The sequence below is a fragment of the Helianthus annuus genome, chromosome 5 (genome assembly GCF_002127325.2).
Source record: "Helianthus annuus cultivar XRQ/B chromosome 5, HanXRQr2.0-SUNRISE, whole genome shotgun sequence".
NCBI lineage: Eukaryota > Viridiplantae > Streptophyta > Magnoliopsida > Asterales > Asteraceae > Helianthus > Helianthus annuus.
The window spans coordinates 134,980,200-134,992,324 of record NC_035437.2 but is presented as its reverse complement, the minus strand read 5'-3'; positions in this window follow the sequence as shown (position 1 = coordinate 134,992,324).

The following is a 12,125-nucleotide window of genomic DNA, read 5'->3' as shown; positions in this document are numbered from 1 at the left end:
ATCAAATCAAGACCCTGAACAGGCGAAGAGGATGATGTAGTGGCTTCAGATGCCGCAGTCCACTAGGGGTGTTGCCTCAAAAGTACCATGCACAACTGTTGCAGGAACTTCTTGGTCTACATCGTGAAATTCCCTTTGAAGATTCGTTAATTCAGCAACGTCTTGAAAATCCCCATTATCAAGATCATTATTGTTAACTGATGATGATGCTTGATTGTTAACAATAATAGGATGAAGCAACTGTGACTCCGTTGCGTTGTCACTCTCGAATAACATCTGTGCCACAGCATCCACTACATCTTCAACATTGATCGAATTGAAAAAGTCATCATACTCAAACATCCATGGCTGACCAGGACATCTGAATGGCAGCGTATGCCTCTGTACTCTAACTTCAGACCATTCCTCGACCCTTTTTGTATCAAGATTCCAGACTCTCAAATTAGGGGTGGCATACCCCCAAAAAGTATCCCTCAATTGATTTTGCCCCAAACTTTCCATCCGGGTCGATCATAGTGCAAGGAGCCCCAAATGGTTCAAGATATTGTAAATCTGGTTTCCGTTTATGCAGAAGCTCAAAGCAGGTCTTGTTGTGTCTTTTTACTGTAAGGACTCGGTTCATCGTGTAGCATGCAAAGGCCACAGCTTCACTCCAGAAGGGAATGGGCAACTGTGACTCTACTAACATAGTCCTTGTAATTTCGATCAACGTTCGATTCTTACGCTCTGCGATGCCATTTTGCCGTGCAGTGTATCTGGCACTGAACTCATGAAGAATACCTTTAGAAGTGTAGAACTCCTCCATAGCATGATTCTTAAATTCCGTACCATTGTCACTGCGTATTCATTTCACTTTCAAAGTATACAAATTCTCAATCGTGGTGATCAAGTTCTTGATAATCTCAAAAGTTTCACTATTGTGAGCCATAAACGGCATCTAAGAAAATCTTGAATAATCATCCGTCACAACGAGGTAGTACTAGTCATTGCTAATGCTTTTATTCTTGATAGGACCGAACAAATCCATGTGCAAGCGTTCAAGCAACACTGCCATGGTATTAATCTTCTTCTTCGGGTGCGGTTTCTTGCTTTGCTTTCCCTTTTGGCATGAAGCAGATACGTCTTGCAGATGAAAGTTTTTTATCGGGAACACCCTTCACCAGTTCATTCTTCACATGATGATTCATTTTTCTTAAGTGAATACGTCCCATCCATCCGTGCCAAGAGATTGACTCCTTTTCAGTGGCTTTAGAAACAAAACATGTTACTTGTGTAGACGTGGTGATTGCTTGGCTAATATCAAGGATATACAAATCATTGATCCTTGGTGCAAATAAGAGAATCCATTCGTCAGGGATCTTGAAACCGGGCTTCGGCACGTAACATCCATTAGCATCAAAGTGCACAGAGAACTTCTTATCACAAATTTGAGAAACACTATGAAGATTGTGATCAAGTTGTTGCACGAAATCGATCTTATCGAAACTCACTATCCCGTTGGATACCATTCCTTCTCCAGTAATGTAACCGCTTTTATCTTCAGCAAAAGAAACATAACCTCCTCTTATAGATTTTACGTCGTAGAGAAGCCTCATGTCGCCTGTCATGTACCTGTATGCTCCACTATCAACAATCCAAAGACTAGTGGTAGTTCCTCCTGGAACACCCTGCACATGTACTCAAACAATTAGTTGGAGATGGTGACCCAAGCCTTCGTGGACTTGGGTCTTCCATTTTCACCAAAAAAAAGTTATTTCAACTTCACGATGGTATAGAAAAGGTGATGCTCCCCCTGAATTTGTGACCGTTTTTTGTTTCTAGATCTGTTGAGGTTTACCAGTTTATAATTTTGAAACATTATCATTTTCTGGTGTTACTGAAACAGATGATTTTTGAACCACTTCGGCTTTGAGCGCATTTTCAATTACCTTGTTTTGTTTGCGTTTCTGTTTCTCCTCACGTTCCTTCACAAGACGTGGATCTTGTTTTGGTGAAACAGATCGCTTTAGGTAATTTTGATCTGGGGAAACATCAGCTTTATCCTTAAGCTTATGAAGATAAAGACAATTTTGAATGATATGTCCAAATTCACCACACTCGAAACATGATCTACGTTCAACAAACCCCGAAGACTCATGTTGATGACTCGGTGATGAACTTTGTGATTTCGAGGTACTTGGTCTCGAGTTGTTTTGATCATCTAGTTTCAAATTTTCAAATGATTAACAAAATCCACATTATACTTGTTTTCAAAAGTTTCGATTTTATCGGTACCCGTTGATTTCACAAAGTTCAACTTTTTAGCTTTTGTTTGATTTTGTCCCTTTTGACCCTGATTCACTGACTTCTGAGCCACTTGATTTGATGGCTTGTTCACTGGTTTTCTGGTTGGATTAATGCGATTTTGTTGATTTTCCTCTGTTGGTAACTTTTTGTTTCCGTATTGTTTTTGAATTTCAGCTTTTGGGATAGGAGGACATTGTGTTACCACAACTCATGCACTCGACTTTCCCAAAAACTTACCAGTCGATTCTTCAAAAACTTTACTGATTAAAGATTGGTTTACATTCTTAATCGGAAAGTCTTTTTCTGAATAAATTCGATCATCACCAACCAGAGTATACAACACATTCCCACCTTTTGATCCTTGCGAAGAAGATGACTCTACTGGAACCGTCTTAGCAGATTTAACTGGAGGATCACACAAAATGTGATTCTCAAGAGGTATATTCTCCTCTTTGGTCACTGCATCAGATTACACCGGTTTGTCATCTCCGGAATCATCATCTGACGAATCAGCATCCTCAATAATTACTGGAGGATCCTGATCCTGTGCAGTGTCTGAACATTCGGCATCCGCAGATTGTGCCTGATCGGAGGATACTTCCTTTTGGAAGCCGAGCCCAATTGCGAATTCTTCTATGTCTGGTGAAACTGTAGGCTCAAACTGAGGATTATCCTCCTCATCAGGCATCTTGGTATAATTGTATCTAATTAGCGACAGACATTTTTTATACCCAACACATGTGACATCCGTTTTCTTCTTTTGTATGTCAATGATGTGATCCAGCACATATCTAGAGTTGGAATAGCTACCTATCTTGAGCTGGATCGCATCATTCTCACACTTCACACATGCCAACTCTTTCTTTGTTTCCTCAAGCATGTTAATGTAATTGTTAATCGTTGTTTGTTTTCTTGAAACAGTTTTTGTTACCTCAGAAATATCTTTTCTTAAGGTTTCAATTACATTTTTGAACTCCTTTTCATTTTTCTTAAGAAATATATTGGCCTCAGTGCTTTTTGAAAGATTCACAATCAACTTTTGATTGTGGATGAATGTCACGTCATATTTACCTTCCAACTCTGACAACTTACCACCTAACTCAACGCATTTATCACAAGTAGCAGAAGTTGGTTTATCGGAACATACCTGACTTGATTGGCCGCCGACATTTCCCATGAAGGCAAAGTGATGAGAATAATATCCATCATCAGATCCAACTGTTGCTTTCTCCACGAGAATTGATCGTCTGCTTTGCACGTTCTCAGCATCACTCAGCAACTTTTCTACATCTGCATCGATGGTTTCACTTGACACTTCTTCAATACCATCCTCGCTTGAGCTTGAGCTTTCTTCATCCGAATCCTCACGGTATCCAGAACTTCCTTCATCCTCAGACGAATCACCGTGTTGAACATGCTTGATATGCTAGATTACTTTAGCATAACAAGTTGTGCCACCCGAACATCCGCTACCTGATTGCACAGACCAGTCGTAGTTCTCGTCAGCTTGAACGACTAAGGCTCTTGTATTGTTGGAGTTAGAAGATCCAGCTTGATTGGAGTTGCCGACAGGTACCATTGCATGTTCAGTGTTGTTGGAAGTCTGGTTTGACTTATTGGTCTGATTTCTGAAAGGGTTTTGGTTGCCATACTGAGGTGGTCTCGTGCATTCATGCTTGAAGTGACCTCGTTCTCCACATCCAAAGCATTTGACGGCATGCTTGTCAAAACCATACTTCGTGTCTTTATTACTCTCCAAACTCGTTCTACCAGTTCTTTCCATAAAGTCTTTCGCCCGTCGGACTGCACTTACAAACGCCCACTTAATATCCATCAACTCCATTTCATCTTTGTCTGTCTATTAATAATCCTCCTGTGTCAGGTTGATATTACCAATTTAACCTGCCACCAACCCGCAATAAGCACTTACCAGAGTGTTCAACAGTTCCATGTGATCCTTTGCAACTTCGACACTGACGTTAGAGAAGCTTGAAGTATCGAGATGAACGATATTTGGGTTAATAGTTGTGCCAGCACTGAAAGTTAATGAATTGTTTCCATAGCACGCTTCTTGATTTGAATGAGTTGGATCTAGGAAAGGTGGTGGAACAAAGGATTGAGTGGTTGACTCAATTTGTTGTGGTATGAAGGGATTGGAGTTTGACATAAAGGCGGTTTGTGGTTTGGTTGCTTGAACAGGTTTTTCCACAAAAGGATTGGCATTTCCATAATATACTTCTGGATTCTGTTGAATGGGTATCCTCTTCGCTTTCCTCATCTCTTCTGCATTCTTATTTTCCAACATTTGAATGAATTCATAGATATAGATGTTGGTATTATCTAAAACACCGTTGAACTTCAGAATTTCTAAGAATCCACTCCACATTGGTGGCAAAGCATCCACAAACTTTGCAGTGATCTCCTGAGGAGTCACTGTCACGATGTAAGAGAACATCTCACTAAGCAGATGATAAAACCACGTAGACATGTCTCCAAGCGATTCATTTTCCATAAACATGAATCCATCGAACTCCTTCTTGAGTAGATCATGTCTAAGCTTACGAGCTGCCACATTCCCTTCTCCTCTTGCTTTTAATGTATCCCATAACGCCTTGGTGGTGGTACAATAGACGAACTGATGATAAATTTCTTTGATCAACGCTTGAGTAAGAATGGCAAACGCTTTCTTTTCCAGGTCGTAAGCTTTCTTATCTTGTTCATTCATTGCCGCCAATGAAGTAGGATCTGATCTGGCTTCTTCAAGAGCTTCATTGTATGCCATTGAAAAACACGTCCATAACTTCGTATTTTGACCAAGAACACAAGTATGAAATCTTCCCTTCCACCCCGGGTAATCATTTATATGCCTGATTTTTGGCGGGCGGTTATTGCTGCCGGTTTCATATTTTCTCAAAAGAAGACTCTGTATACTTTGGTTTTGGTTTGCCACGAACAACCATTGATTTGCAGATATCATAGCGGATTGCGAAGGCATGAGAGATTGAACCCACAATGTGGCGAAACTATTTTGTGGAAAATTGCTACTTGTGTTTGACTCCTGAATCCAACCCCAAGGGTTTGCATTCATTTTGAATAAGAACAGAGGACTGATGTTGCTTCTGTGAACACTTCCTGTAAAAGAATGTTAACTGTAGAGTGGTAAATCGATACAGACTGCACTTTTGAAACAAATAAAGTTTAACGAAAGAGAAACTTGCTAATGAATATCGAAATAGAGAAATATCTCTTTACTTTATCGAAACATAATAAGGTGGGACAAGAGTGTTAATCGAATTAAAAATTCTATTTTGATGAAGTTGGGACAAATGTGAATATTTTAGTTTAATGCTTTTGAGACAAATTCTTGTGTTTCGATATACATCAAGTTCTATCGAAATAGAATCAAATTTAAATTGTGTTTTGAAAATGAAGTTAATGGGTTTAATATTTAAAGGTTGTTTCGATAGCTATGTTAAAAAGGAGTTGGAACAAAATAAATGTTGTTTCGATAACACTTGTGAAAGGGAGTTGGATTTCTTTTATTCAAATAGTGATTAAATCGAAACAGCTTGTATAAAGCCTTGTTTCGATAAGAGCTTTGATGTGCGTGAAGTGTGTTATATTTTTTATGTATATTTTAAGCCCTTTTTACACTTTTAGCCAAGTTTTAAATTTATAAAACACGATATTTACTAACACTAAACACACATATGGGCAAGTGCACCCATCGTGGACGTAGTATATTGTTGGTAAGATTCCGAGGTCGTCCAAGGACACAAGAGCTTTTAGTACCGGTTTGTCCTCAACGTCTAATCAAATCAAAAAGTTAGAAAAGGTTTTTAAACTAAGAAAATAAAAACTAACTAAATGCTGAAAAATAAAATAAAATAAAAAAACAGATAGACAAGATGAATCACTTGGATCCGACTCGTGTATTAGCATAACCTTTGATTATTTTCGCACTTTTGCACTTGTTTAAGAGATTATCTTAGTTATTGTAGTAGGCCCCTCTTTTAAAGGCGACGTTACCCTCAACCCAGTAGTTTGAGTCAGCAAGGATACAATCCTAAAGGGTTGGATTATTGGAAGATAATGAATTAAGTTATTAATGCAAATTATGGTAGGCCCCGCTTTTGGCGGTGACGTTACCCTCGACTAAGTAGTCTGAGTCAGCAGGGATACAGTCCTAAATAGCCGGGTTATAGTATTAATAGTAGTTAACTTATGAGGGGGTCAAAGAGTTTGGATCCCCGCCATCCAATACCTATGGGCATTAAAGGAGATCCTACTAAATTTGACCCAGGTCCCTTGCAGGACCTCTAAACGCTGAACAAGGGCAAGACCCTTACCAAACCGTTCCCTTAACCCCCAACCAGGTAGCCAACATACCTCCATATAGACCGTGGAGATATGAATGGTGAAAATCTTTTATTTTATATAGACAGTAAAATAATGCCAAGACACCACGGACAAACGATAAGGAAAGATCACCTTCAACATAAGCAACTAGTTATTAAAGTCATTAATAAAAAACCAAATAAAAAGTGCAAAAGATTAAAAATAAAAAGTATTATACTAAACACTTGTCTTCACCAAGTGATGTAAGAGACTTAGGCAAACATGGCCTTGATTGTCAAGAACTCTTACGATCAATCTTGGATCCCGAGACGACTCACACACTCTATGATGGACAATGGATGATGGTGGTGGATGATGGTGTTATGGTGGTGGTGGGTGGTGGATGAAGTGTGAGAGAGGTGGTGTGCCAAGGGATGAGTTGCAATGAAACCAAGCACTCCTATTTATAGGCTGAATAGAAGGCTGGGCACGGCCCCGTGTCCGCTGGACACGCCCCCGTGCCTGTCTGACACTCTCTCTCTTCATTAATTGTAATTCGCAATTACAATTAATGCGCCTGCTGTACTTTCGCCACGCCCCGGTGTCCGCTGGACACGGCCCCGTGGTGGGCAATAGAAGCTTCTATAGGTTTGTCTTTTCTGCTGCTTCTTGGGCACGGCCCCGTGCTGGCTGAGCACGGGGCGTGTTCAGTCTTCTGTCTTCTCTATTTTGCTTGGGAGGATGCTGTTGAGGGGTCGAGCAATCCACTTGTGTTCCTTTTCTTGTATTTATGTAAGATTTAGCTGTCTTTTTGCTTCTTTTGTGAATTTGAGCTCATTTAATCCTGAAAATACAAAAGGAAGACAAAAGCACTCTTTTTCCAACATTAGTACTTAAAAAGGGTTAGTTTTATGCCTTATTTGATGTATTTTATATGTTGCATTTTACACACATCAAGCTTGTATAAAGCCTTGTTTCGATAAGGCTCACAATCTCCTTCCCTGTTTCGATAAGAACTTGTGACAGAAGGAAATATTTTGAATTTCCAACAATAAGACGCAGAAGACAAGCCCTGAAACTTGCACGGAGACAAAAAAGAAATCCTGCTCCATAACCACCATAGAACAGGTCAACCAATGGAATACACCCACCGGAAAGTACTATTTCGGCAACAATCCCAGCCAAAATTTTCGCCGGAAAATATGAAAATCAAGAACTCAAACTCTAACACACACTAAAATGTCGATTTTGATGATCTTCAACCAATTCGATGAGTTTTCAACCAAAAGTATCCCAAAACCACATCATTTTGGCAAGATTTAAGCTATTTTATGTCACACCCCAATTTCCACGTGTTTCACCGGTGGGCCCGGTGGGGGATTACCGTGACGTAGTTGGCAACAATATAGTCAAACCACAATATTTAGATGCACAGCGGAAGCATAAAGATAGATTCTATTTCAACCATCGATTGTAATATCCAAGTATCACGAATAGTCGAAAATAAATCCACAGGTAAATAAAATAAAATATAAATATTGTTCAACAGACATTGCATCCCAAGCTTGCGAGACTCTAACAATGCTTAAGGAGTGGCCAGCCTATTACGTGTAGAACCTGCATTAATCTTTTTGGGGAAAATACGTCAGTTTACACTGGTAAATACATTCAACCGACACTTTTGTAAAATGTATAATAAAATTGATTTGAATGCACATGGCACAAACTCTTTATAACTTGGGATAATTTATAATTAAATCTTGTAAAAGAATTACATGTTCACTATGCGTTCGGTCGCCCGGGTCGTGCCGGGTTTAAGGTTAATGGACACGCCACAAAGCATAAAGCCGTGGTGGGAAAACCAACGGTTATACCTTTATAATTATAGACACATTGTCGGGTGTACGCCTACACCCGCGTGTCGGGGTCGTGGTCATTTCGTAAAATGATGCCAAGGATATCCGGGACATGGTCATTAAGCTCCCAAAGGCGTATAGCCAACAAAACCAAATTTTTAAACGGGTCACGTTGATAATACCCAACTACTAATGAGTTGGGGTCAATTGCCCGACCAAGCGGTATTTTAAATACCGTAACCCAAGCCCGTATAACGGAAAATAAGTTAAAAGTATTTACCTGAGCAAGTAATATCCTTAATAACAAATGCAAGTATCTTTTACTGGTCTCCTACTCTGGAACGAAGGTTTAAACAACCTATTAGAATCCTAACGGGTCTTTAATTTAGCCTTAGCTTAGACCGGTCAATTTCAAAGGATAATTACAGTTTAATCGCGTGAAAGGCGAAAACCGGGAATGGAATGTGGTTTGGACCCAACAAGTTTGAGGACCTGTTTTATATGGGTATAATAACCACATTCTGGATTTTGAAGTGAATACGATAAGGTTTGACCCGTTTCGGCTAGTTTATGTAAACTAGTTACATAAACCGAACCGTGCGCGCAAAAGGCGTAACGGGTAACCGTGAGAGTCCTACACAGGTTTCCTAAGTTAATATGCTCTAAAGAGGTTGTGGTATCAGTAGGGTACCTTCCATAATGCCCGTAACGAGTTTTAAATCCAATATATGCCCCGCAGGGGTATTTCAGTCATTTTAAAGATTATAAAAGAGGTTTCCGAGTTCTACAGGAAATCTGAGTTTTCCGAACAGTTTATAAAGTCCAAAATACTCTATTTATTATTTAAAATCAGTAGCAACTGGAATCGGGTCAAAATACCATGTAGAACTCAAGTTATGCCCGAAAAGGGTATATTCGGTAATTACCGAACCGATGCCATAACCGCAGGTTATGAGCAGGTTAAAAATAATTAAAAATCTTTAAAAATCTCAAAATATTATTTTACACCAGTGTGTAAAAGGTTTGGTGTCGAAATTTGGGTTTAGATAGGCTTTATGCTAATTGCGCCGTTTAATTACTAAAGTTTCCGTAATTGCGCTATTTAGCATAACTCCTCTTCTAGACCTCGGATTGACGTGAAATTTTAGGGACATGCTTAGAAATCAGTAACTAAGGTTATTGTCCTGTCACATGTCCAAAATTCTCATTTTAAAGTAAAAAGGGCGTTATGGTCAACTTTTAGGCGTTTAACGGAAATGTGTAAAAGACTCGGACAAACAACGAACCGGTCACAGAGGGTTATACCATCATGTAACCTGGTCCTAAGAGAGTCCTAAGGCATATCTAAATCATACTATAACGGGTCAGAACTGAAGTCAAAGCAAAAGTCAAAGTTTTGCGAATTTCGGCTCCGAACCGGGTCAAAACAGTAAATGGTCGGATCAAACAAGCTTAGACTAGTTAATATACTTATTATCATGTTATATGAGTGTTAAAACAGGTTACACGCTATCTACATTACTGATTATGCATAAAATCGCAAAATAGCATTCTGTTGACTTTTTCTAAGCAAGTTTGACTCGACGTTTGAACTAGTTAGAGTGGGAATCAGATGGTGCCCTTTTAAGGGTTTAAAGCCCACATGATTACCAACATATAACTACCTTTGATTCGACAAATCACTGGACCATTTGTGATTTATCGTAAAGTCAATCGTTAATTACGACGGATTGACTTTTGGGCTAAAACTAAGCAAAACTTAACCAAGAAAGGGTGGAGCATACTTACAAGAGTCCTATGCACGACCATGGATGAGCAAGGAAGGTACTTGAGCTCCAGAAATGATTAGAAGAGTTGATTGAGGGTGTGAAGAACTTGTGGTCACAAGGTGGCCTTTTATAGTGAAATTTGGAGCTTAGGATCATTACAACTAAGGCTACAAGGGTTCCTTGATCATCAACATGTGTCCTTGGGTGCTAGGGGTCGTTTAGGGGGCACCCATGCTGCCATAATTGCATTCCAAGTCGGTTAAAACAGCAAACAGTGAACCTGTCCACGTTTTCTGCAACTGGGGCCTTGACGCTGCCCGCGTAAGAGGTCAGGTAACCTTTACGCGGGTCGCCTGAATCTCAAAGTCAGAGCCCGGATCTATACAAGGCTCGCGGCCCGCGTAAGATCCATCAATACTCTAACGCGGCCCGCCTGAAAGCTAATTTTCAAGATTTTCAAATCTTTTGTAATTATTGCCCTGGCCTTTCGGTTTCGAAGGGGTAACTTTGCGCTTTGGGCCTCGTTTATTTACGAATAAGGGCCTCGGAACTTTTACCCAACTTATTAACCCTTGGTTAATTTATTATTACCCGAAAAGTCTTAACTTTCAAGGTTTGACGCCTTTAACCCTTTTTAACGAATTCGAATTCTCATTTTGAATCGGAACTTCGCGAAATTTATATCGCGCATTCTAGTGAGTATAATTTACAACTACAAAGCCTCGGGTATGCCAAAAGGTCACTCAGAGGTATAACTTAAACATGTTGACACATTTGGCCCCTGCAGTTTGTAATTCCTCACTTTCTTCCATAATTCGTCCCGTACGATCCGTGATTTATTCGTTTGAAGGTACGAGCATCATTTAGGGTTACTGTACAATATATTTATCCCCTGTTGGCATTTTTAACCCTCGAATTTGCACACTTTCAATGTTTATCAACTTTGTTCCTTTATTTAGTATTTAATGCCACGTGTAAACTTATGACACGTGTCAGTACATCATTGGACGCAAAAATTTCGAGGTGTTACATTTTATCATGAAAACAAGTGGGTATTCAGTTTTTTTGAACAAGAACGCCTGAAAAACACTTGAAAATCACCCAAATCTCACAATAAAGTTTGATTTTCAACAAGGAATCGAGCCAAAGCTCTGATACCACTTGTAGGTCCCTAGAGAAGGATCTAGAAAACCTTATCCTTGTTTTTTAACACAACAACCAAGTGCAGAATCCTCGAGTATGTGCAAATCAAGCCCAAGAACAAACAAACACAAGAAATATTTCACCGTTTAAAGCTCAATCTCTATTCCAGTAGAGTAACAGTACAAAATACAACAAGAATTCTCTCAATACTCTCTGGGTGTGCTCTCTCGTTCAAACAGGGGAGAATTCACTGGTATTTATAGGACACCAGTGAGTTTACAACGAAACATGGAATTTACACCGACACATAACGAAATAGGACTTCTCACATCAAAACACATTAAAGGAACAACGAAATACAATAAAGAATAGAAGCATTATCGAAACAGGGAGATACTAGACTCTACATATAGAAATAAAGATATAAAGGTCATAATATCCCTCATCGAAGCAGATATGAAGACACACTTAATCTCCTTGTCATCGAAACAAACTTGCTCCCTTTGTTTTGGATCACATCGAAACAGAATTGAACAACTTGATATCCTTGTCATCGAAACAAACTTGCTCCCTTTATTCTGGATAGTGAAACTTTATGTTTCGATATTCGCTTTTCAAACACAACTTTCTGAGTTTCGATTCCATTTGCTTTCTTTCTATTTCGATGGCCACAATCTGATATATTATACTATCATGTTTCGATGCATATTATCCAAATAAATCCTTCGTCATT